The sequence below is a fragment of the Sarcophilus harrisii genome, chromosome 3, assembly GCF_902635505.1.
Source record: "Sarcophilus harrisii chromosome 3, mSarHar1.11, whole genome shotgun sequence".
Taxonomy (NCBI): domain Eukaryota; kingdom Metazoa; phylum Chordata; class Mammalia; order Dasyuromorphia; family Dasyuridae; genus Sarcophilus; species Sarcophilus harrisii.
In genome coordinates this window covers 375,236,326-375,261,536 of record NC_045428.1, presented here as the reverse complement: position 1 = coordinate 375,261,536, position 25,211 = coordinate 375,236,326, and the positions used below count along the sequence as shown (strand labels likewise).

General features: G+C 31.2%; 1 non-coding gene across 1 annotated transcript; it reads left to right on the top strand.

The window, feature by feature from the left end:
- The first annotated feature begins 12,078 nt into the window (after positions 1-12,078).
- On the top strand, positions 12,079-12,184 carry LOC111721594. The gene has a single exon (XR_002770716.1). It is a non-coding gene; the product is annotated as a U6 spliceosomal RNA (small nuclear RNA).
- The last annotated feature ends 13,027 nt before the right edge of the window (positions 12,185-25,211 follow it).

Genomic DNA, 25,211 nt, shown 5'->3' with positions numbered 1-25,211 from the left:
CACTTTATAGAAAAGTAGGAAAGCAAAGGGGAAAAGGGCATGAGTAGGCTAAATAGAAGAAAACATAAATAGTAGGGGAAAGGTATAAAAAGGTTGGAGGGAGTCTAAAGGGGGGAGTTGCTTGAGGCAGGTAGTGCTCATAATTAAAAGACTTGGGAGGAGGGAAAGGGAAAAAGAAAGATAAAAGTATAATCCGAGGTTAATGAAATGGCAGGAAATATAAAATTAGTAGATTTGATCATAAATATGAATGGGATGAACTCTCCCTTAAAGTGGAATGGATAGCACACTGTATTAAAAGCCAGAATCCTACAATATGTTTTTTAAAAGAAACACATTTGAAACAGAGTGATATATACAGAGTAAAAGTAAAAGGCTGGAGCAGAATCTATTATGATTCAGGTAAAGGAAAAAAAACAGGGTAACCACCCTGATTTCAGATTAAGCAAAAGCAAAAATTGATCTAATTTAAAGGCATAGGGGAGGAAACTACATCTTGCTAAAAGGTACCTAGATAATAAAGCAATATCAATACTAAACATATATGCATCAAGTGGTATGGCATCTAAATTTCTCGAGGAGAAGTTAAGAGAAGTGCAAGAAAAAATGAAAGGCAAAACCTTGTTAATGAGGAATCTCAAATTACTCCCTCAGAACTAAATAAATCAAATCACAAAATAAATAAGAATGATGTTAATGAGGTAAATAGAATACTAGAAAAATTTGGTATGATGAATCTTTGGAGAAAATTGAATAGAGACACAAAGAAGTACACATTCTTCTCTGTAGTTCATGGAACCTATAGAAAAGCCTATACAAAAAGTGACCATAGGACATGAAGACCTCAAAATCAAATGCAGAAAGGCAGATGTAATAAGTGAATTTTTCCAGATCATGATGCAATAAAAATTACATTCAAAAGCCAGGGGAAAATAGACCAAAAAGTAATTAGAAACTAAAAAATCTTATTCCAAAGAATGGGTGAAACAGCAAATCATAGACACAATTAACAATTTCACCGAAAAGAATGACGATAATGAGATGTCACACCAAAATATGTGTGATGCAACCAAAGCAGTAATAAGGGAAATTTTTATATTTCTTGATGCATGCTTACTAGCATACATTAGAGAAAGAGAAGATCAATGAATTGGGCTTGCAATTAAAGAAAGTAGAAAAAGAGCAAATTAAAAAAAAAAACACAATCAAATACCAAAATTGGCACCCTAACATAAAAGGGGACATTAATAAAATTAAAAGTAAAAAATATTGAATTAATAAATAAAACTAAGAGTAGTAGGTTTTATTTAAAAAAACACCAACAAAATAAATAAACCTATAATTAATTTGATTGGACAAAAAGGAAAGAGGAAAATGAAAGTGTTAGTCTCAAAAATGAAAAGGGAGAACTTTCCTGAAAAGAAGAGGAAATTAGAGCATTAATTAGGAGTTATTTTGCCCATCTTTATGCCAATAAATTTGACAACCTAAGTAAAATGGAGGAATATCTACAAAAATATATTTGCCCGGATTAATAGGAGAGGACATGAATTACTTAAAAAGTCCCATTTTAGAAAAAGAAATAGAATAGAACAAGCTATTAATTAAATCCCTATGAAAAATCCCCAACACCAGATAGATTTACATGTGAATTCTACAAATCATTTAAAGAACAATTATCTCCAAAACTATATAAATCATTTGAGAAAATAGGGAATGAAGATCTCCTACCAAATTCCTTTTATGACACAAGCAGGGTACAGATATCTAAACCAGCTAAGACAAAAACAAAGAAAATTAGAGACCAATCTTCCTAATGAATAAGGATGCAGAAATCTTAAACAAAATATTAGCAAAGAGATTACAGAAAATGATCCCTAGGATAATACACCACAAATAAGTAGGATTTGTACCAGGAATGCAGAGTGGTTCAAAATTAGAAAAACTATTAGTATGATTGACTATATCAATAACCAAATTAATAAAAACTATATGATTATCTCAATAGATGCAGAAAAAGCATTTAATAAAATCCAAAACCCATTCCTATTAAAAACACTGGAGAGTATAGGAATAAAAGAACTTTTCCTTAAAACAGTCAGTAGTATCTATTTAATACATCAGCAAGCCATCATATGTAATGGGGATAAACTGGAACCATTCTCAATAAGATCAGGGATAAAACAATGTTGCCTACTACCATAATTACTCTTCAGTATGGGATGAGAAATGTTACCTTTAGCAAAAAGGGAAGGAAAAGAGATTAAAGGAATTGGAGGAGGTAATGAAGAAACCAAATTACCACTCTTAGCAGATTATATGATGGTATACTTAAAGAACCCGACAGAATCAATGCAAAACGTAATTCACAACTTTACCAAATTTGCAAGATATAAAATATGTCCACACAAAATCATCTGCATTTATATATATAAAACTAACAAAATCAAAAAGCAAGAGAAACTAAGAGAAATTCCATTTAAAATAACAGTTGATAGTACAAAATATTTGGGAATCTATCTGCCAAGGGAAAGGCAGGAATTATATGACCAAAACTACAAAACACTTTCCACACAAATAAAGTCAGATCTAAACAACTGGAAAAATATCAAGTGCTCTTGCATAGGTCAAGAGAATATAATAAAAATGACAATGTTACCTAAACTAATCTATTTAGTGCTATACCAATCAAACTTTCAAGAAACTATTTTACTGACCTAGAAAAATGGCAACAAAATTCATCTGGAAGAACAAATGGTCAAGAATTTCAAGGGAATTAATGAAAAGAAAAGCAAATAAAAGTGGCCTACCTGTACCAGGTCTAAAACTAAAACAGCAATCATGAAAAACTTTTGGTACTGGCTAAGAAATAGAGCAGTTGATCAGTGAAATAGATTAGTTTCATAGAACAAAATATTCATTAACTATATATGGAGAAACCCAAAGACCCCATATTTTAGCATAAATATTGACTATTTGACAAAAACTGCTGGGAAAATTGGAAACTAACTAGGCACTGACTCACACCTAACATGATATATCAAAATAAGGTCAAAAATGTGTTCATGATCTAGACATAAACAATGATATTATAAACAAATTAGAAGAAGATAGGATAGTTTATCACTCAAATCTGTGGAGGAGGAAGAAATTTGTAACCAAAGAAAAACGAGAGATCTTTATTGATCACAAAATAGTTAATTTTGATTATATTAAGTTAAAAAAAATTTGTACAAACAAAACTAATGCTGACAAGATTAGAAGGGAAGCAATAAACTGGGAAAACAGTTTTATATTCAAAGGTTCATTTCTAAAGTATATAGAGAATTGACTCTAATTTATAAGAAATCAAGCCATTCTCCAATTGATAAATTGTCAAAGTATATGAACAGACAATTTTCAGATGGAGAAATTGAAACTATTTCTACTCATATGAAAAGGTGCTCCAAATCACTGTTGATTCAAGAAATGCAAATTTAGACAATTCTGAGATATCACTACACACTTCCCAAATTGGCTAAGATGACAGGAAAAGATAATGGTGGATGTTGGAGGGGATGTGGAAAAGTTGGGACACTTGATGCATTGTTGGTAGAACTGTGAATGGATCCAACCATTGTGGAGATCAATTTATAACTATACTCAAAAAGTTATCAAACTGTGCACAGTCTTTCTACTAGACTTACATTCCAAAGAGATCTTAAAGGAGATAAAGGGACCCACATGTGCAAAGATGTTTTTGGCATTCCTTTTTATAGTGGCTAGAATTTCTAAACTGAATGAATATCTATCAATTGGAGAATGGCTGAATAAATTGTGGTATCTGAATGTAATGGAATATTATTGCTCTGCGGGAAATGACAAGAGTATGATTTCAGAGAGGCCTGGAGAAACTTACATTAACTGATGCTAAGTGAAATGATCAGAACCAGGATATCATTATACATGGCAACAAGAAGACTATATGGCAATCTATTCTGATGGACGTGGCTGTCTTCAACAGTGAGATGATTAAACCAGTTTCACTTGTTGGCTGATGAAGAGAGCCATCTGCACCAAGAGAGATGGCCATGGACCACAACATAGCATTATCAATCTCTCTGTTGTTTGCTTGTATTTCGTTTTCTTTCACACTATTTTTTCTTCCTTCTTTATTTGATTTTTCTTGTATACTAAGATAACTATATAAATATGTATACATATATTGGATTTAACACATATTTTAACAGATTTGATATGTATTGGAGTACCTGTCATCTAATGGAGAAGGAGGGATAAGAAGGAAAAATTTGGAACAGGTTTTGCAAAGGTCAATGTTGAAAAATTATGCATGCATATGTTTTATAAATAAAAAGGTTTTATAAAAAAGAACATAATAAATGTAAAGTGTTATACATGTATGGTCATACAAAACACATTTCCACAAATCATAGTCTTTTTTTTTAATGAATCCTTTAGAGGAATGTTATAGGCCTTTCAAAAAAGTCTCTAAAAATCTTTTAGGGATTAAATTTAATGGAGAAGGTAGAATATTCTTACTCAAATTACAATACAATGCCAAACACAAAGAGAATTTATTAGTGGACTTCAGAACTTTCATTACTAACTGCTTTTCCTCTTGTAGCATCTTTTAGTTACTGGAGCTTTCCTCCATTGGATCATTCTATTTTCCTTCTTTTATTAGTGAATTCCTTTCAATTTCTCTAACTTAAACCCTCATCAGATGGGGCATGTTTTTTTTCTCCTCCCAATTGTATATTTTATTCTATGGACTGTCTCCACCATGCATTCATGTGATGATAATTAATCCATCCCCACTTGCCACTTCCATGATTTTCAGCTTTCTTTTATATTTGTCTTAATGGTAAAAAAATCAGCTTCATGAAGCAAGGGGACCATCTTTATTTTTGTTTTTATTTCTAAATCCAGAACTTAGCATTGAGCCAAGAACAGAGCAAATACTTAATAAATGCTTATTGTACATCTGCTTATTGCTGGCCTGATTCATTTCAGTAAAGAGAAAATTGGGATATTCCTTTTTTTCTTATCCAATTAAATAGTTTTACCAATTACTAATGAAAACGTTCAAAACAAGTTTTTTTTTTCAAATTTGGATCGTGAAGATGTTGGATTCATTATGTAGGCTAAAATTAATATAGTGGAATAATTAATTTTAACAAGATGAAACAAATCAAAGCAATTGCAAAGTTTGATATAAAGGTTTAAAAAAAGCTTTTTCTAAAAGTACATAATGGAAGAAAGCTGACTTAGTTATCAATGTGAAAAAGATATGGGGGAGAGTTGGCAAATACATATCCATTAGGAATAAAAGGTATAGCATGGAAAGAATATGTTATCAACTATTTGTGTATAAACAGTATGCCTATACAATCTGTGAATGACAAGATACTTCAAGGGATAGCTATGACATTAAAGACATAATTTGATGCCAAATGATCTTGACAGACTAGATTGATCAACTGAATCTAATAGGAAGACATTAATAAATATTCATTTTAAAAAATCTAGATATTTAGGGGGGAAATGATAGCCCAAATATAGGATGTAAAAATTTTGGCTACATGATGTTTCATGTAAAAAGGTCCAGTGAGTTTATTTAGCTTATAAGCTAATTATGAGTCAATACTGTGACATTTAAATCAAGAAATCTCAGAGCTGCTTTAAAACTAATAGGATAGCTAAATTTGGAATAGTGAAAGTAATGAATTCTATGAAGTACTCATATTACTTGAATTCATGTTGAATATAACTATTGGGCTAGAACAAATTACCATATTTTACATACTTCTTTCCTCAAGTAATAGGAACTTGAATATATTGATTGCATTATACTACTGTATGGCAAATGCACTGTGGTCAATGGACCACAAGGTGAATATTATTTACTATAATTGGGACCTAAATGTATACATACCAAATTAACTAAAGGATTTGAACTTGTTCAGTTTTTAAGACTTAGAAGAGGTATGATAATTGTCTTCAAATAGTTTTAGAGCTATTATATAACAGATGTGTATACCAATCAAACTCCCAAGAAATCATTTTCCAGATCGAGAAAAATTGTAACAAAATTCAACGGGAAGAATAAAATGTCCAGAATTTCAAGGGAATTAATGAAAAGAAAAGCAAATAAAGGGTTCCTTGCTGTAATCAATCTAAAATGATATTATAAAAACACAGTTATCAAAACTGCTACTGGTAAGAAAAAGAGTAGTTGATCAGTGCAATAGATTAGGATCAGAGGACAAAATAATCAATAGCTTTAGCAGTCTAGTGGTGGACAAACCCAAAGATCCCCAGTTTTTTTGAGAAGAACTCACTATTTGACAAATACTGGGAAAATTGGAAACTAGGATGTTTTCCAATCCTCAAACACACACAATTCTAAAACAGCACATATGAAGATAAAATCTAAATGAGTTCCTAATTTAGATGTAAAAAGTGATATTATAAGCAAATTAGAAGAACATAAGGTAGTTTACCTCTCAGGTATGTGGAAAATGAAGAAATTTGTGTCCAAAGTAGAACAGGAACTCATAAGTGAATACCAGAGAGATGATTTTGATTATTTTAAGTTAAAAAGTTTTTGTATAAATAAAACTAATGCAGATAAGATCAGAAAGGAAGCAATAAAGTGGAAAATTATTTTTGTATTTAAGGTTTCTGGTAAAGACCTCATTTTTAAAATATATAAAAAATTGATAAGAACTCAAGCCATTCTCCAATTGAGAAATGCTCAAAGATATGAACAATTTTCAGATGAAGAAATCAACACTATTTCAAACTATATAAGAAGTTGCTCTAAATCACAATTAATCATGAAATGCAAATTAAGACAACTCTGAGATAACACTCCAAATCTCTCAGATTGACTAATATGACAGGAAAAGTCCAGGACAGATGTTGGAGGGGATGCAGGAACACTGGGACACTAATATATTGTTGGTGAAGCCATGAATGTATTCAGCCATTCTGGAGAGCAATTTGGAACTATGTTCAAAAAGTTATCAAACTGTTCATACCCTTTGAACCAGCAGTGTTTCTATTAGGCCTATATCTCAAAGAGATCTTAAAGGAGGGAAAGAGACCCATATGTGCAAAATGTTTCTGGAAGTCTTTTTTTGTAGTGGTAAGAAACTGGAAACTGGGTAGAGGCCCATAAGTTGAAGATTTGCTGAATAAGTTATGGTATATATATATGAATGTTATGGAATATTATTGTTCTATAAGACATGATCAGGAAAAATATTTTAGAGAGAGCTGGCGAGACTTAAATGAACTGATGCTGAATGAAATGAGCAGAATCAGATGATCATTGCACCTGCCAGCATCAATATTATATGACAATCAATCCTGATGAACATGAGTCTATCTAACAATGATATGACTGATACCAGCTCCAAAGATCTTGTGCTGAAAAGACCCATCTTCATCCAGAGAGAAGACAGTGTGAACTGAATGTGGATCACAACATATCATTTGCACTCTTTTTGTTGTTGTTTGCTTTCATTTTGTTTTCTTGTTCATTTATTTTCCTTTCTTATCTAATTTTTTTTGTACAGGAAGAGAATTGTATAAATATGTTAAACATATTGGAATTAACATATAATTTAACATGTTTTACATATACTAGATTGCCTGCCATCTAGGGGAGGGGGTTGGGAGGAGAAGATCTGAAAAACAAGGCTATGCAAGTTTCAATGTTGTCAAATTATCCATGCATATGTTTTGAAAATAAAAAGCTTTATTTAAAAAAAAGAAAATTATAGACCAATTTACCTAATGAATATTGATGCAAAAATCTTAAATAACATATTAGCAAAGAGTTTGCAGAAAGTCATCTCCAGTATAATACTCTATCACCAAGTAAGATTTATACAAAAATGGCTGGCTCAATATTAGGAAGACTATTAATATAGTTGACTATATCAAAAACCAAACTGACAAAACTCATATGATTATCTCAATAGATATAGAAAAAGCATTTTATAAAATTTAACAGCCATTCCTGTTAAAACAGTTGAGTTTAGGAATAAATGGACTTTTCCTTAAAATTATCACTATTTTCTATTTAAAACAATCAGCAAGTTTCATATGTAATGGGAAAATACTAGAACCATTCTGAATAAGATCAGGGGTAAAACAAGGTTGAACACTATCATCATTACTATTCAATATTGTATTAGAAATTTGAGCTTTTGAAATAAGAGAAGAAAAAGAGATTAAAGGAATTAAAGTAGGTAATGAGGAAACCAAATTATCATTCTTTGCAGATGATATGCAGGTTGTTTGCGGTGGTATACTTAGCAAAACCTAGAGAATCAACTAAAAAAAAACTACTATAAATAATTCAAAACTTTAGCAGAATTGCAGGATACAAAATAAATCTACATAAATCATCAGCACTTTTATTTATTACTAACAAAATCCAGCAACAAGAGATACAAAGAGCAATTTAAATAATCATTGATAATACAATTTATTTGGTAATTTATCTGCCAAGGGAAAGTCAAAAATTATATGAAAACCACTACAAAATATTTTGCACAAAAATAAAGTCAAATCCAATCAATTGGAAAAATATTAAGCACTCATGGGTGGGCTGACCAAATAAAAATGACAGTATTACCTAAATTAATGTACTTGGTGTCATTCCAAACAAAACCTAAGAATTTATTTTACAGATCCAGAAAAAATAATAACAAAGTACATTTGGAAGAATAAAATGTCAAGAAGTTCAAGGGAATTAATGAAAAATACAAATGAAGGTGATGTAGCTGTGCCAGATGTAAAACTATATTAGAAATCAGTGGTCATCAAAGCCCTTTGGTACTGGTTAAGAAATAGAGTAGTCAATAAGTAGAATAGGTTCAGTTCACAAGACAAAATACTGAACTACTAAAGCAACCTAGGGTTTGCCAAACCCAAAGACCCCAGCTTTACACCTAAGAACTCACTATTTGACAAAAACTGCTAGGAAAATTAGAAACTAGTACAGCAAAAAGTAGACATTGACCCATACCTGATACCATATACCAAGATTCATGATTTAGAGATAGAGTGATATTATAAACAAATTAGAAAAAAAAACAAGCAAAGTATAGTTTACCTCTCAGATCTCTGGAGAAGGAATGGATTTGTGGCCAAAGAAGCACTGGAATATATTATAGATCATAAAATAGATAATGTTAATTATATTGAGTTAAAAATTTTTGTACACAAAAAACTAATGCAGACAAGATTAGAAGGGAAGCAATAAACTGGGGAAACATTTTTATATTCAAGGCTTCTGATAAAGGCCTTCCTTCTAAAATACATAGAGAATTTACTCAAATTTATAATAATTCAAGTCCTTCTCCAATCGATAACTGATCAAGGGATTTGAACAGACAGTTCTCAGATGGGGAGATTAAAATTATTTTTGTCATTGCAAAAGGAACTCTACATCACTATTGACCAGAGAAATGCAAATTAAAACAACTTTGAGGTCCCATTGCACTCCTCTCTGATTGGCTAAGATGACAGGAAAACATAATGATGAATTTTGGAGGGGATGTGGGAAAACTGGGACACTGATACATTATTGGTTGAACTGTGGAAGTATCCAAGCATTCTGGAGAGCAATTTAGAGCTATGCTCAAAATTTTATCAAACTGTGCATGCACTTTGATCCAACAATGTTTTTTTACTGGACCTATATCCAAAGGTGGAAAAAGAACCTACATGTACAAAAATGTTTGTGGCATCGTGGGAAGAAACTGGAAACTGAGTAGCTGTGAATCAGTTGGAGAATGGTTGAATAAGTTATTGTATATAAATGTTATGGAATATTAGTGTTCTACAAGAAACGATCAGCAGGATGATTTTAGGGAGGCTTGGAGTGACTTACATGAACTGATGCTAAATGAAATGAGCAGAATCAGGAGATCATTGTATTTGGGAAAAACAAGATTATATGATTAGCAACTCTGATGGAGTTGCCACTTCCCAACAATGAGACAATTCTGAACAGTTACAATGATCTTGTAATGAAGAGAGCTATTTACAACCAGAAAGGAGACTGTGTGAACTAAGTATGAATCACAGTATAGCATATTTGCTCATTTTGTTGTTTGCTTGCATTTTGTTTTATTTTTCAGTTCGTTTTTCCTTTTTGATTTTATTTTCTTATGCAGCAATATAATTGTATAACTATGCATAAAGAAATATAAAATTCCATATATTTTACCATGTTTAATATATATTGGATTACTTGGTACCATTGGAGAGGGAGGGGAAAAGGGAGCAGAAACTTGGAACACAAGGTTTTTCAAGGGTTACCAATGAAAAATTATCCATGCATATCTTTTGAAATCAAAAAGCTTTAATAAAAATAAAATAGTTTTATTATTATAGCTTTTTATTGACAGAACATATGCATGGGTCAACACTGACCCTTGTAATGACTTGTGTTCTAACTTTTCCCTTCCTTTCCTCCATCCCCTTCCCTAGATGACAAGCAGTCTGATACCTATTAAACATGTTAAAGTATATCTTAAATACAATATATGTGTACATAATTATAAAGTTCTCTTATTATACAAGAAAACTTGGGTTTAGAAAGATAAAAATAGCCTGGGAAGAAAAAGAAAAATGCAAGCAGTCCATACTCATTTCCTAGTGTTTTTTCACTGGGTGTAGCTGGTTTTGTTCATCGCTGATCAATTGGAACTGAATTGGATCCTCTCATTGATGAAGATAGCCACTTCCATCAGAATTGATTGTTGAAGTGTAAAATGATCTTCTGGTTCTGCTCATTTCACTTAGCATCAGTTCATTTAAGTCTCTCCAAACATCTCTGTATTCAACCTTTTGGTCACTTTTTATAGAATAATAATATTCCATAGCATTCATATACCATAATTTACTCAGCCATTCTTCAATTGATGACCACCCATTCAATTTCCAGTTTCTAGTCACTATGAAAAGGGCTGCCATAAAAATTTTTGTACATACAGGTGCCTTTCCCTTTTTTAATATCTCTTTGGCATATAAGCCTAGTAGTACCACTGCTGGATCAAAGGGTATGCAAAAGTTTGATAACTTTTTGAGCATAGTTCCAAATTGTTCTCCAGAATGGTTCGATCCATTCACAACTCCACTAACAATGCATCAGTGTTCCAGTTTTCCCACATCCCCTCTAATATTCATCATTATTTTTTTCCTGTTCTCTTAGGCAATCTGACAGGTATGTCGTGGTATCTCAGAGTTATCTTAATTTCCATTTCTCTGATCAATAATGATTTGGAACACCTTTTCCTATAAGTAGAAATTGTTTCAATTTCATCATCTGAAAATTGTCTGTTCATATCCTTTGACCATTTATCAACTGGAGAATGGCTTGATTTCTTAGAAATTAGAGTCAATTCCCTATATATTTTGCAAATGAGGTCTAAAAAGAGAAAATACTTAAGACTCTCTCTCTATACACACAGACACACACACACACACATGCACACATGCACACACACTTACACACACACACACACACACACACACACACATATATCCCAGTATATATAATATAATACAGGACTGGGATATTTTGTTTCTTGCTTTTCATTATAAAGTATATATTGACTTAAAACAATTGATATATTCATGAAGAAAAATACTATCCACTGCCACTTTGAAAAATGATGGATAAATAATCATAATTACTGCATATATATATATATTTAATATATGTATGTGAATATATATTGCTTAATTTCATATGTATAATTAGTATTAGATTTTTTTTCATTTTTCAATGAGTAAGGGAGGAAGTGGAAAAAGGAAGATAATTTTGAAGCAAAAAATAATTAAATTTTTAGTGTTCATCAATATGTGTCTGGTATTAATTTTCCATATAAAATGAATGCCAAATATAAATAATCAATTAACACACTATCATTTTCTTTAAGTTATAGATCTGTGCATGAAACAAATTATGAATATTATTTGTAAATCACTGTAACATAAAGAGCATTAGAACATTTGAATATATACAATAAAATTATTAATTAAGAATTACTGGTGCTTGCTTTGGCAGCACATATACTAAAATTGGAATGATACAGAGAAGATTAGCATGGCCCATGCACAAAGATGACACACAGTTTGTGAAGCATTCCATTTTTTTTTTAATCACAAAGACATGGTAGTGATACCTAAACCAGGTAGGCTGAAAACAGAAAAAGACAATCACAGACCAATCTCTCTAATGAATATTGATGCTGAAATCTTAAATAAAATATTAGCAAAAAGATTACAGAAAATCATTCCCAGGATAATACACCATGACCAAGTAGGATTTATACTAGGAATGCAGGGCTGGTTCAATATGAGAAAAACTATTAGCACAATTGACTAAAACAATAACCAAGTTAACAAAAACCATCTGATCATCTCTCTAGATACAGAAAAGGCATTTAATAAAATCCAACATCCATTCCTATTAAAAACACTTGAGAGTATAGGAATAAATTGACTTTTCCTTTAAATAGTCAGTAGCATCTATTTAAAAGCATCAGTAAGCATCATATGTAATAGCAATAAAACTGGAACAATTCCCAATAATATCAGGAGTAAAACAAGGTTGCCTACTATAACTATTGTATCTAATACAATGTCAATATTGTATTAGAAATGCTAACTTTGGCAATAGGAGCTGAAAAATAGATTAAAGGAATTAGAGTAGGTAATGAGGAAACAAAATTATCACTCTTGGCAGATGATATGATAGTATACTTAGAGAACCCCACAGATTCTACTGGAAAGCTATTAGAAATAATCCACATTTTTAGCAAAGTTGTAGGATACAAAGTAAATCCACATAAATCTTCAGCATTTTTATACATCATCAACAAAATCCAAAAGAAAGAGATACAAAAAAAATTCAATTAAAAATAACTGTTGAAAGTAAAACTATTTGGGAATCTATCTGGAAAGTTAGGAACTATATAAGCAAAACTGCAGAACACTTTCCACACAAATAAAGTCAGATCTGAACAACTGGAAAAAATATTAAGTGCTCTTGGTTAGACTGAGTGAATATAATAAAGATGGCAATACTACCTAATCTATTTATTTAGTGCTATACCAATCAGACTCCAAAAAACAGTTTTAATGACCTAGAAAAAAAATAACAACAAAATTCATCTGGAAGAACAACAGGTCTAGAGGTTCAAGGGAACTAATGAAAAAAAAAATCAAATGAAGGTGGCCTAGCTGTACCAGATCTAAAACTATATTATATAAACAGTGGTCACCAAAACCATTTGACATTGACTAAGAAATAGACTAGCTAATCAGTGGAATAGGTTAGATTCATAGGGCAAAATAGTCAATAACTTTAATAATCTAGTGTTTGACAAACCCAAAGACCCCAGCTTTGGGGATAAGAATTGAATATTTGACAAAAAATTGTTGGGAAAATTAGAAATTAATATGGCAGAAACTAGGCATTGACTATTTTTTTCTTAACACTGTACAGCAAGATAAGATCAAAATGGGTTAATGGTTTAGGCATAAAGAATTAGATTACAAAAAGTTAGAAGAACATAGGATAGTTTACCTCTCAGACCTGTAGAGGAGGAAGGAATTTATGACCAAAGAAGAACTAGAGATCATTATTGATCACAAAATAGAAAATTTTGATTATATCAAATTGAAAAGTTTTTATGCAAATAAAACTAATGTAGACAAGATTAGAAGGGAAGCAATAAACTGGGAAAGCATTTTTTATAGTCAAAAGTTCCAATCAAGGACTCATTTCCAAAATATATAGAGAATTTACTCTAATTTATCAGAAATCAAACCATTCGCCAACTGATAAATGGTCAAAGGAAAAGGACAGACAATTTTCAGATGATGAAATTGAAAGTATTTCTAGCCATATGAAAAGATTCTCCAAGTCATTATTAATCAGCGCAATGCAAATCAAGAGAAGCCTGAGATACCATTATGCACCTCTCAGATTGGCTAGGGTGACAGGAAAAGGTAATGCTGAATGTTGGAGGGGATGTCAAGAAACTGATACATTGTTGGTGGAATTTTGAATACATCCAGCCTTTATGGAGAACAATTTGGAAATATGCTCAAAAAGTTATCACACTGTGCATATCCTTTGATCCAGCAGTGTTACTACTAGGCTTATATTCCAAAAAGATCTTAAAGAAGAGAAAGGGACTTGTATGTACAAAAATGTTTGTGGCAATTCTCTTTGTAGTGGCTAGAAACTGGAAATTGAGTGGATGCCCATAAATTGGAGAATGGCTGAATAAAGTGTGGCATATGGATGTTATGGAATATTATTGTTTTGTAAGAAATGACCAGCAGGAGGATTTCAGAAAGGCCTGGAGAGATTTACATGAACTGATGCTGACTGAAATTAGTAGGACCAGGAGATCTACTTTAACAACAGTACTATATGATGATCAATTCTGATGGGCGTGGCTCTCTTCAACAATGAAATGAACCAAATCAATTCCATTTGTTCAATAATGAATAGAAGCAGCTACACCCAGTGAAAGAACTCTGAGAAGTGAGTGTGAACCACTACATAGCATGTCTAATCCCTCTGTTTTTGTCCACTTGTATTTTTGATTTCCTTCTCAAATTAATTTTACATTATTTCAAAATCTGATTCTTCTTGTGCAGCAAAATAACTGTATGGCTATGTATACATATATTGTATTTAACATATACTTTAACTTATTTAGCACATATTGGTCTGCCTGCCACCTGGGGGAGGGGATGGGGAAAAGGAGGGAGAAAGTTGGAGCAAAAAGTTTTGCAATTGTCAATGCTGAAAAATTACCCATGCATATATCTTGTAAATAAAAATCTATAATAATAGAAAAAATATTTCAAGAAAAAAGAATTACTGAGGAAAGTTCCATAGTGGAAAAAAAAGCTTAAAGCAGAATACATCTTAAAACAAGTAAAGAAAAGACAGCAAGTACTAAAGCGGTAATTTCAAGTCTGAGAGACACACAAATCAATTGAATGACTAATGGTATAAAGTGATCACAAACTATTAAGTTCATATTAAAATTTTGTATTAAGTATCAAGATTATAGATAATGTAAGACATTATTATTAGCCAATGTAATGTAACATCATATATTTTACCTTCTCCCTTTCAAAAATCTACTTGCATATTCTATAGTATTTTACAATCAGATGAATAAGAAGGAGAGGGCTGTATTGAATGAAGTTTTTCTAATACCGTCATTGTTTTGTGGCCTAGATGGGAAGCAAGCAATTTGTAAAGTCATATGATATTAAGCACATGGCTATGATGGCATAGGAATAACTTAACTCTTTTCCTTTGTGGTGAAGATAAAACAATTTTCTATTTAAATATGATGCATCATGGTATTATTTGTATAGAATTGTAGAAGTTTCATATACAATAAGCTAAAATATGACAATTCCAGGAGAAATTTACAGTACTGCTAAATAATTGATTGACGGCAGCCCTCATGATCCCCCTTTCTCTATTTCCTGAATTATCCTTCTCTCATCTATTAGCTATTGATATTTCATTGAAAAATTATTTGGATATTAAAAATAATATCTCTGGTTAACTTAATAATAAGAAAATTCAGTAAGAGAATATTAGGATAGCACCAGAGCAGTCCTGAACACTATGTATGATGTGAAGCCAAATTTAGAATATTGTTGATGCCCTACCCACTGAGTAGAAAAGGCAGTAACACATAAGATAAAGAATTATAAAAATGAAATCTTCATATTGTTATTTCTACCGAGTTATTGAAAAATGGAAAGTCACTTAATCTCCACATTTCTGTGTTCTCATCAATGGAGCTTAGCTTTCATGTTTATACATCATGAAATTAATGATAAATAACACTAAGAGATTTCATCAATATAAAATATTGATGCTGTATAATAATATTTCCGTTAAAAAGGAAGCCACTGAAGATAGTTGTTTAATGTCAGGTTTAAATTAATGGAGTTGTACTCTATGAAGTGTTTTTGTCTTCAACTAAGAAATCTTTGAACTGGGGTCCAGCGCTTCAGGAAAAAATGTGTTATAAAAGGGAGAAAACCAGGAGTCATGCCACTGGTAGGCAGTGAGCCAATGATATTTCCTGTTCCATCAAGCTGATTATTCAAGAAAGCTTCAAATTAAATCACTCAGGGCAAAGCTTAGTAATACACTAACTTATGCATGATGTAATCATGTCTAAGAACAATATTAGGAATTCCAAACAGGACTTTCAAACACAAACAGTAAGATCTCCATTGACAGACTGACTCCATTACTGGAGAAGGAAATCCTTTAGGCAAAGTTAGGTCACTTATTAGAACAATTTATTTCTCATTAGCTTAAACCTACCTGACCTGTTCATCTGTTACCGTTCTGTGAAATCTCACTTCAGATCATGGAGATAGAACCTCTTAAGAAATCACATTGTTTCTTTGGCTCAAATAATTCTGAGGGCAATTTAAAGCATGTAATCATATTCCCTTGAATCCTAATCAGGAAACCTGCCCATTTGGCTCTTGGTTTTATGTTTTCATAAAGGATGCTTTATACAGTAGACAGAAAAGGGTATCTTTATGTGGGTTGTTTTTATCACAGCACCTTTGAAAATATCATATGGAAGAATAATTTTAACAGAAAAGTTACAATTTCAAACACCAATCATCTTTAAAAATGACAAAATATCAATGTGATAGTACTTATGGTTTCCAGATAATTTTTTTTTTTTGCTAATATTATCAACCATTGGCTCTTGGTATTATGTTTTCATAAAGGATGCTTTATACAGTAGACAGAAAAGGGTATCTTTATGTGGGTTGTTTTTATCAAAGCACCTTTGAAAATATCATATGGAGGAATAATTTTAACAGAAAAGTTACAATTTCAAACACCAATCATCTTTAAAAATGACAAAGATATCAATGTGATAGTACTTATGGTTTCCAGATAAATGCTTTTTTTTTTTTTTTTTTTTTTTGCTAATATTATCAACCAATATATCCATGATGTGTGTGTAGGAAATAGTGAATGTCAGGATATAATTGAAAATTGTAACTAATTTGTCGTAAAAGTATTTGAGACTCTGACATTTATAGCCACTGTTACTTTGAACAAATTATCTAACTTCTTTAGGCTTTTCTTAATTTCCTCAAGGAATTTCTCTGCATTCTATTTGCTATTCCCCCTCCCCATTCTATCTTTTGACTAGTTATTTTATAAGAATATAGGTAGATAAGTATTACAATAATTACATTTATATAATATAATATAACTAGATTCCAGTATTTTCTCTATTCATAAAACATCTTTTAAGACTTTAGTGATTTAGATATTTAAAGTAATGTGACTTTGTACTGATCTTTGTCCTATCCTCTACCTCCATGCTCAGTTCCCAGTTTTTGGAGTATGCATAGATATATCCTGTTTATGTCTAATTCAAATGAACCCATGAGGAGTCTTAGGGTTCCCTTCTGGCCATGTATATCTACTATTTAGATAGTCAGGGACCACTAGGCTATGTTCACAAGAGTTAGTGATTGCTACCTTTATTCTGTTCTATATTCATTTTTTTTCTGATTGTTTTTCTTCTCAATAGGATAAAAAAGGTTTCTAATGCCTCAAGTTTTCCTTCAATCAAATTTTGAAGAATAAGATAAATTTAGACTATTATTCAAGGAATCATGAAGAGGAGGAGGATAAAAAAACCATGTAGATACAAATAAGAATGAGATATGAAAAATATAATTTTATTTTATCCTAAGGAAAGTACTATAAAGTAAATAATAAAATAGTTACAATAAATTGAGAAGCTAATCTGCAATCTACATTGGAACCTTTGTTATAGAATAACTTAATAGATAGTTAGCATTTTATCTTCAATGAATACAGCCAGATCAAAGTCAAGTGAACTATTTTTTCTAGTCCTTTTTTTTCTCTTTAAGTACTTCTTTCTCCCTCTGACATTCTCTTTGCCCCCAGAATAACTAAGCCACATAGACTAACAAGTAGAGGTTGTGATTAATGGCTCACATTTTAAGTTGTGCAGGAAATATGTTGTGCAGAAATAAGGTAGAAAGAACACAAGCCAAAAGGAGGCTGAAATTTGACTTATGTGTGAATGACTGGGATAGCAGTGATGCAGAGGCTGCTGAAAAAGACCAAGAAATAATGAATGACTACTGCTACTGATTGTTTCACATTATAACTGAGTTTTCCATGGAGTCATTTACTGTTTCTCCTGATTAAAAGAAAGACATGATTGGCTTAGAAGGTAAAGTGTAATGAAATCTTTAATGAGGAAAATCTATTTTCATGTTGTTACCAACATTGAGATAGATCATTGTCACCCATTGGTTAAAATAGACATTAATTCTTTACGTTTAAAGAAGTCACCTTCAGAATAAACTACACAAAAACACTAACAAATAATTTCATATTTCTGTGTTATAAAGTTTCATAACTACCTCTATGTCACAAGTGTCTGGTGGATACTCTTCAGTAGACAATTTTTTCATTCATTATGTCATCAGGCATATATGAGACTGAGGACTTTTGCTTATTTAAAGATATGCTTATATAATTAACTATAGAGTTATAAAAGTAATTTTAAAAGTAGTTTTTACCAAATAAAACTGAAACTCACAAATTATGTTGCAGGACAATTGCAGAAAACTTAAGTGATAGACCTCCTGAACATACAACTATAGTATAATAATCTGTATGATTTTCTACTTAGAATTTCAAGATTGGTACATCCCTTAAAATGGGCAGATGAGGCAAACAGGGCAGTTATCCAGGGAAATTAATGCTATTGACAAGTCATCATTATGTTTGACTTAAAAAGGATGCATTTAAAAGGGGAAATCACGTAACTTTCCTGGAAGCATTGATATATTATCTTCAGTAATTTTTAGTCATGTCTGATTATTCATGAACCCATTTGGAGTTTTATTATGAAAGAAACTGGAATCATTTGCTGGGACTGGAATCAGGAAGAGCTGAATTCAAATCTAGCCTCAAACAATTATGAGCTATAAAACCCTGGAAAAAATCACTTTGTTCTATTTGTATCCATTTCCTCATATGTAAAATGGGCTGAAGGGGGAATGACAAACCAATATCTTTGCCAAAAAAAAAAAATCTCAAATGGGATCACAAAGAGTCAGAAATGACTGAAATAATTAAACAATATGTAAACTGTAAGATTTATCTGCTGGCTATAAATTACATCTTATTTTGAAATGACAGGAAAGATTGTAGTATATTTCAAGCTCCTTGACTTAGCTTACACACAATATTTGCTTTTCCATAGGAAGTAACAAAGTAACCTAAATAAATAATCCAAATGTATTGTATAAGATGTATGTTGGGAATTATTCCTTCGTGATGGTGGTAGAATACTTAATATTTTTCATGGTTCTCCTAACTATATCTCAAATCTCAGTTTTAACAATTATCAGTGTATATTGGCAATATTGTCAAATATTTTAAGTGCTTATAAAGTTTTTTTTTATGTTCTTTAGTTGAATTTAAGGAGTTTATAAATGAGGATTTTATTTGATGCACTATCATTCCTCGTTATTCTCAAGGAAATATTTCAACAGAATTCATGGTACAGATTCTTTAAATGTCTTAAATAATGTTTTTAAGATGATAGTTCAATAAGATTTATAGTGTTTCTCTTTTTTAACTAAGAGATTTTGAATGGCTGTTCAACTAATACCATTAAAATCCCCATATGTATTCTATTTCCATTTCCATTTGCATAGAATTTTTAAGACAAACAAAAATAAATTCTAAAAACAAATTTATCAGCATTCTACTTACTTTTACTACAGTTGGTATTCTCTGACAGGGACTATTAATCTGGAAAAAATGTTGAACTAAGAGAGCTGATACAATATAAGGTCAAAATTGTGTAGGCTAGGATGACATAGCTATGTTGATCAATTACATGGGATAGTCTTCCCAGAGTAACTTGACATTAGCATAACTATTAGAATCTTCATTTCTGTACCATCTGGCATAGGTTTTTCTGCTCAATCTGCTGGTGATTCATCAGTCAAAATGTAAAAAAAAAAGACAATTTTCTTCTCTGACTACTTTGTCTTGATGTTATTTCTACACCCACCAGAAGAAGTCAAAGTCTTTCTTACAATCACCTTGTTGTTTATAACACCATGTGGTATAATTATTGTTTTATTATCTCTGAACTCCGAGTAGCACTTTATATTGTGAAGCACTATTATCTAATGCTGTCATGGTTTCTGAAGTGGAGTTTTAGTCTGTATAATTGTATAAAAAGACAATTGTGTGAATGCAGGCATCTTGACCATTAAATTGAAGTCATACATGATACATCCTATGCCATATAAAATGAAAACAATTTCCCATAATTAAATTTCTGACAAAACATCCATCATTAGTTTTTGAAAAATAAATTTACTCTTTTCTTTTTCTTAGTTTAAATCTATTTTAGAAACAAAATTATTAGATTTTTTTCTCATTTTTGGCTACTGGGAAAAAAAATAATTCATTCTGTTTAATCATCAATCATGGTTGAAAAATGATTTATAAAATAGGACTCATTCAAGATACTCAGCAAACTTAATATTCTGAGTTATTGAGCTATCTTTATTATCTTCTCAAGTATATTATATCACCTAATAATAGTAGGAGACTACTACCCCTATGAATAAAGATAGGCAAAACAAGCCTGTATGTAAAGATTCCAGATTAAATTTATATCAACAGCAAATTTGGAGCTGGGAGTGATTGCTGCCCTTTCATTTTGTACAAATTGGGAGATCAGTCTGAGAATGGACAGACAGATAGATAGAAAGATAGGCAAGAAGGTAGGTAATTGGATAGATAGATAGATAATAGATATCTCAATAGATAGATAAAACATTTAAAATTAAATTCTGAAAAATATCTGAAAATCATAATGTCTACAACAGAACATACTGTCTTCTTCCATCTCCAAACCATGCCCTTTCTTGTAATGGGTTGAAGCTGAGCAGATGAACTGAAGTCCCAGCACTTGAGGCTAATTAGCAATTGGACATACTTTATAAATATATATGCTTGGAGAAAGAATGGCCCCACCCACTCTCTGTGTAAGTTTGATGTGTAGTATAGGAGATTGCATAGAAGATTTGGTGGGTGGAGTGTGAGAGCCAAAGGCACTGCTGGCCAGATTTGTGTTGTGATTGCTCTCACTTTATATTGCCATTCGACTTCACTTCCACAAAGAATAAAGATCAAGGATTTGCATGAGGCAAGTGGTGCCTATAAACTTAATACTGGGGAGCAGGGTAAGAGGAGAAAGAAAAATAAAAGTATAATCTAGGGATAATAAGATGGCAGGAAATACAGAATTAATAATTTTAAATGAAAATGTGAATAGGATGAACTCGCCCATGAAATGGAGTTAGATAGCAGACCGAATCAAAAGCCAGAAACCTACAATATGTTGTTTACAGGAAGCACATTTAAAGCAGAGTGATACAAACAGAGAAAAAGTAAAAGGCTGGAACAGAATCTATTATGCTTAAGGGGAAGTTAAAAAAATGCAGGGGTAGCCATTCTTATCTCAGATCAAGCAAAAACAAAAATTGATCTAAGTAAAAAAGGTAAGGAAGGAAACTATATCTTGCTAAAGGGTAGCATAGACAGTGAAGCAATATCAATACTAAACATATATGGACGAAATGGTATAGCATATAACTTCCTAAAGAAGAAGATAAGAGAATTGCAAAAAAAATAGAGAGCAAACCTATAATAGTGGAAGATCTCAACCTTGAACTCTCAGAATTAGATAAATCAAATTACAAAACAAGAAAGAAGTTAAAGAGGTGAATAGAATGCTAGAAAAGTTAGAAGAAAACTGAATGTAGAGATAAAGGAATACACTTCTCAGCAGTTCATGGAACCTATACAAAAACTGACCATATATTAGGACATAAAGAACTCAAAATTAAATGCAGAAAGACAGAAATAGTAAATTCATTCTTTTCAGATCATGATGCAATAAAAACTACATTCAACAAAAAGCAAGGGGTAAATAGAGAGCAAAAAGTAATTGGAAATTAAATAATCTCATCCTAAAGAATGAATGGGTGAAACAGCAAATCACAGACACAATTAATAATTTTACCCAAGAGAATGACAACAATGAGACAAAATTTAAATATTTGTGGGATGCAGCCAAAGTGGTAATAAGGGGAAATTCTATATCTTTAGAGCCTTCCTTGAATAAAATAGAGAAAGAGAAGATCAATGAATTGGGCTTGCAACTTAAAAAGCTAGAAAAACAGCAAATTAACCTCCCTCCCAATCAAATACTAAACTTGAAATTCTAAAATTAAAAGTAAAAAAAAAAACTATTAAATTAATAAATAAAACAGAGTTGGTTTTATGAAAAAAAAACAATAAAATAGATAAAAATTTGGTAAATTTGATTAGAAAAAAAGAAAGAGGAAAATCAAATTGTTAATCTTAAAAATGAAAAGGGAAAACATTCTACCAATGAAGTGGAAATTAGAGCAATAATTAGGAGCTACTTTGCCCAATTTTATGCCAATAAATTTGATAATCTAAGTGAAATGGAGGAATACCAACAAAAATGTAGCCTTCCCAGATTAACAGAAGAGGAAGCAAATTGCTTAATATTTCCCATTTCAGAAAAAAGAAATAGAACAAGCTATTAATCAACTACCTAAGAAAAAATCCCCAGGAGCAGATAGATTTACATGTGAATTCTACTAAACTTTTAAAGAACAATTAACTCCAATGTTATATAAACTATATGAAAAAAGAGGCAATGAAGGACTCTTACCAAATACCTTTTATAACACAGATATGGTATGATACCTTAACCAGGTAGGCTGAAAACAGAGAAAGAAAATTATAGACCAATTTCCCTAATAAATATTGATGCTAAAGTCTTAAAAAAATATTAGCAAAAAGATTACAGAAAATCATCCTCAGGATAATACACCATGACCGAGCAGGATTTATACCAGGAATGCGGGGCTGGTTCAATATTTGGAAAACTATTAGCATAATTGATTATATCAATTACAAAAATAATATATGATCATATCAACAGATGCATAAAAAGCATTTGATAAAATCCAACAACCATTCCTGTTAAAAACACGTCAGAATATAGGAATAAATTGACTTTTCATTAAAATAGTCAGTAGCATCTATTTAAAACCATCAGTAAGTATCATATATAATGGGGATAAACTGGAACCATCACAATAAGATCAGGAGTGAAACAAGGTTGTTCACTATCACCATTACTATTCAATATTATATTAGAAATGCTAGCTTTCCCAATAGGAGTTGAGAAAGAGATTAAAGGAATGGGAGTAGGTAATTAGGAAACCAAATTATCACTCCTTGCAGATGATGAGATGGTATACTTAGAAAACCCCAGAGAGTCTACTAAAAAACTATTAAAAATAATGCACAACTTTAGCAAAGTTGAAGAATACAAAATAAACTTATAAATCATCAGCATTCTTATATATCATTAACAAAATACAACAGTTAGAGTTACAAAGAGAAATCCCATTTAAAGTAACTGCCAATAATATAAAATATTTGTGAACCTATCTGCCAAGGGAAAGTCAGGAACTAGATGAGCAAAACTACAAAACACTTTCCAACCAAATAAAGTCAAATCTAACAATTGGAAAAATATTAAACGCTCTTGGATAGGTTGAACAAATATAATAAAGATGACAGTGTTACCTCAACTAATCTATTTATATCCCAAAGAGATCTTAAAGAAGGGAAGAGGGCCTGTATGTGCAAAAATGTTTGTGGCAGCCCTCTTTGTAGTGTCCAGAAACTGGAAATTGAGTGGATGCCCATCAATTGGAGAATGGCTGAATAAATTGTGGTATATGAATGTTATGGAATATTATTATTCTGTAAGAAGTGACCAACAAGATGAATACAGAGATGTTTGGAAAGACTTACCTAAACTGATACTAAGTGAAATGAGAAGAACCAGGAGATCATTTTACACTTCAACAACAGTACTATATGATGATCAATTCTGATTGAAGTGGTTCTCTTCAACAATGAGATGAACCAAATCAGTTCCATTTGTTCAATTATGAATAGAACCAGCTAAACACAGTGAAAGAACTCTGGGAAATTAGTGTGAACCACTACATAACATGTCTAATCCCTCTGTTTTTGCCTGTTAAGTATTTTTGATTTCCTTCTCAGGTTAATTTTGCATTATTTCAAAGTTTATTTCTTCTTGTACAGCAAAATAACAGAAATATGTACACATATATTGTATTTAACATATACTTTAAGATATTTAACATGTATTACTCTACTTGCCATCTGAGGGAGGGGATAGTGAGAAGGAGGTGAAAAGTTGGAACAGAAGGTTTTGCAAGGGTCAATGCTGAAAAATTACCTGTGCATATATTTTGTAAATAAAAAGCTATAATAAAAAAAGAATATATTGCTTATGCTAATAGAACTTAAATATTTTATACTTTTATCAAATTTGTATAAAATCTAATTTAACTAAAAACTCATATACAGAGTGGTAAAATTTTTTCTTGTCCGGTTTAGCTTTTGTGAAGCTACAAAATGCTCAAGCAAGATTCATTTAATTTCCCATATGTAGATCTTGCCTTATGAAGCCTGAAATAAATACTATTCTAAAATAACAGCCCATAAGAGAGTTTCAACAATGTAGCTGAATTTAATATTTTTGTTGCCCACAGAAATTTAAAATTTTTCATCCCTCCCCATTCCTATTAGATTAGCAAGAGTATATCAAATAGGACTAAATAAAATAGCTCAATCAGCCTATTGCTTTTGCCTAAATTATATCATATTGGAAAGATGGAAATCAAGATTAGGATGTCCTGGTTCAAGTTTTGCCCATGATATAGAGGAACTATATAATACCTCAGATACCTAGGAACCATTTCCTTAGAACTATACTGATTTGTATGTTGTAAAACTGTACTGTTTAAAAAAGGTTCTATTTGGATAGTTTATGTAATTGATTATATTATACACAAATACACACATATACATATATAATGCATGCAAACTTTTATCTATTATATTTGTGTATGTGTATATACACATGCATATACATGCA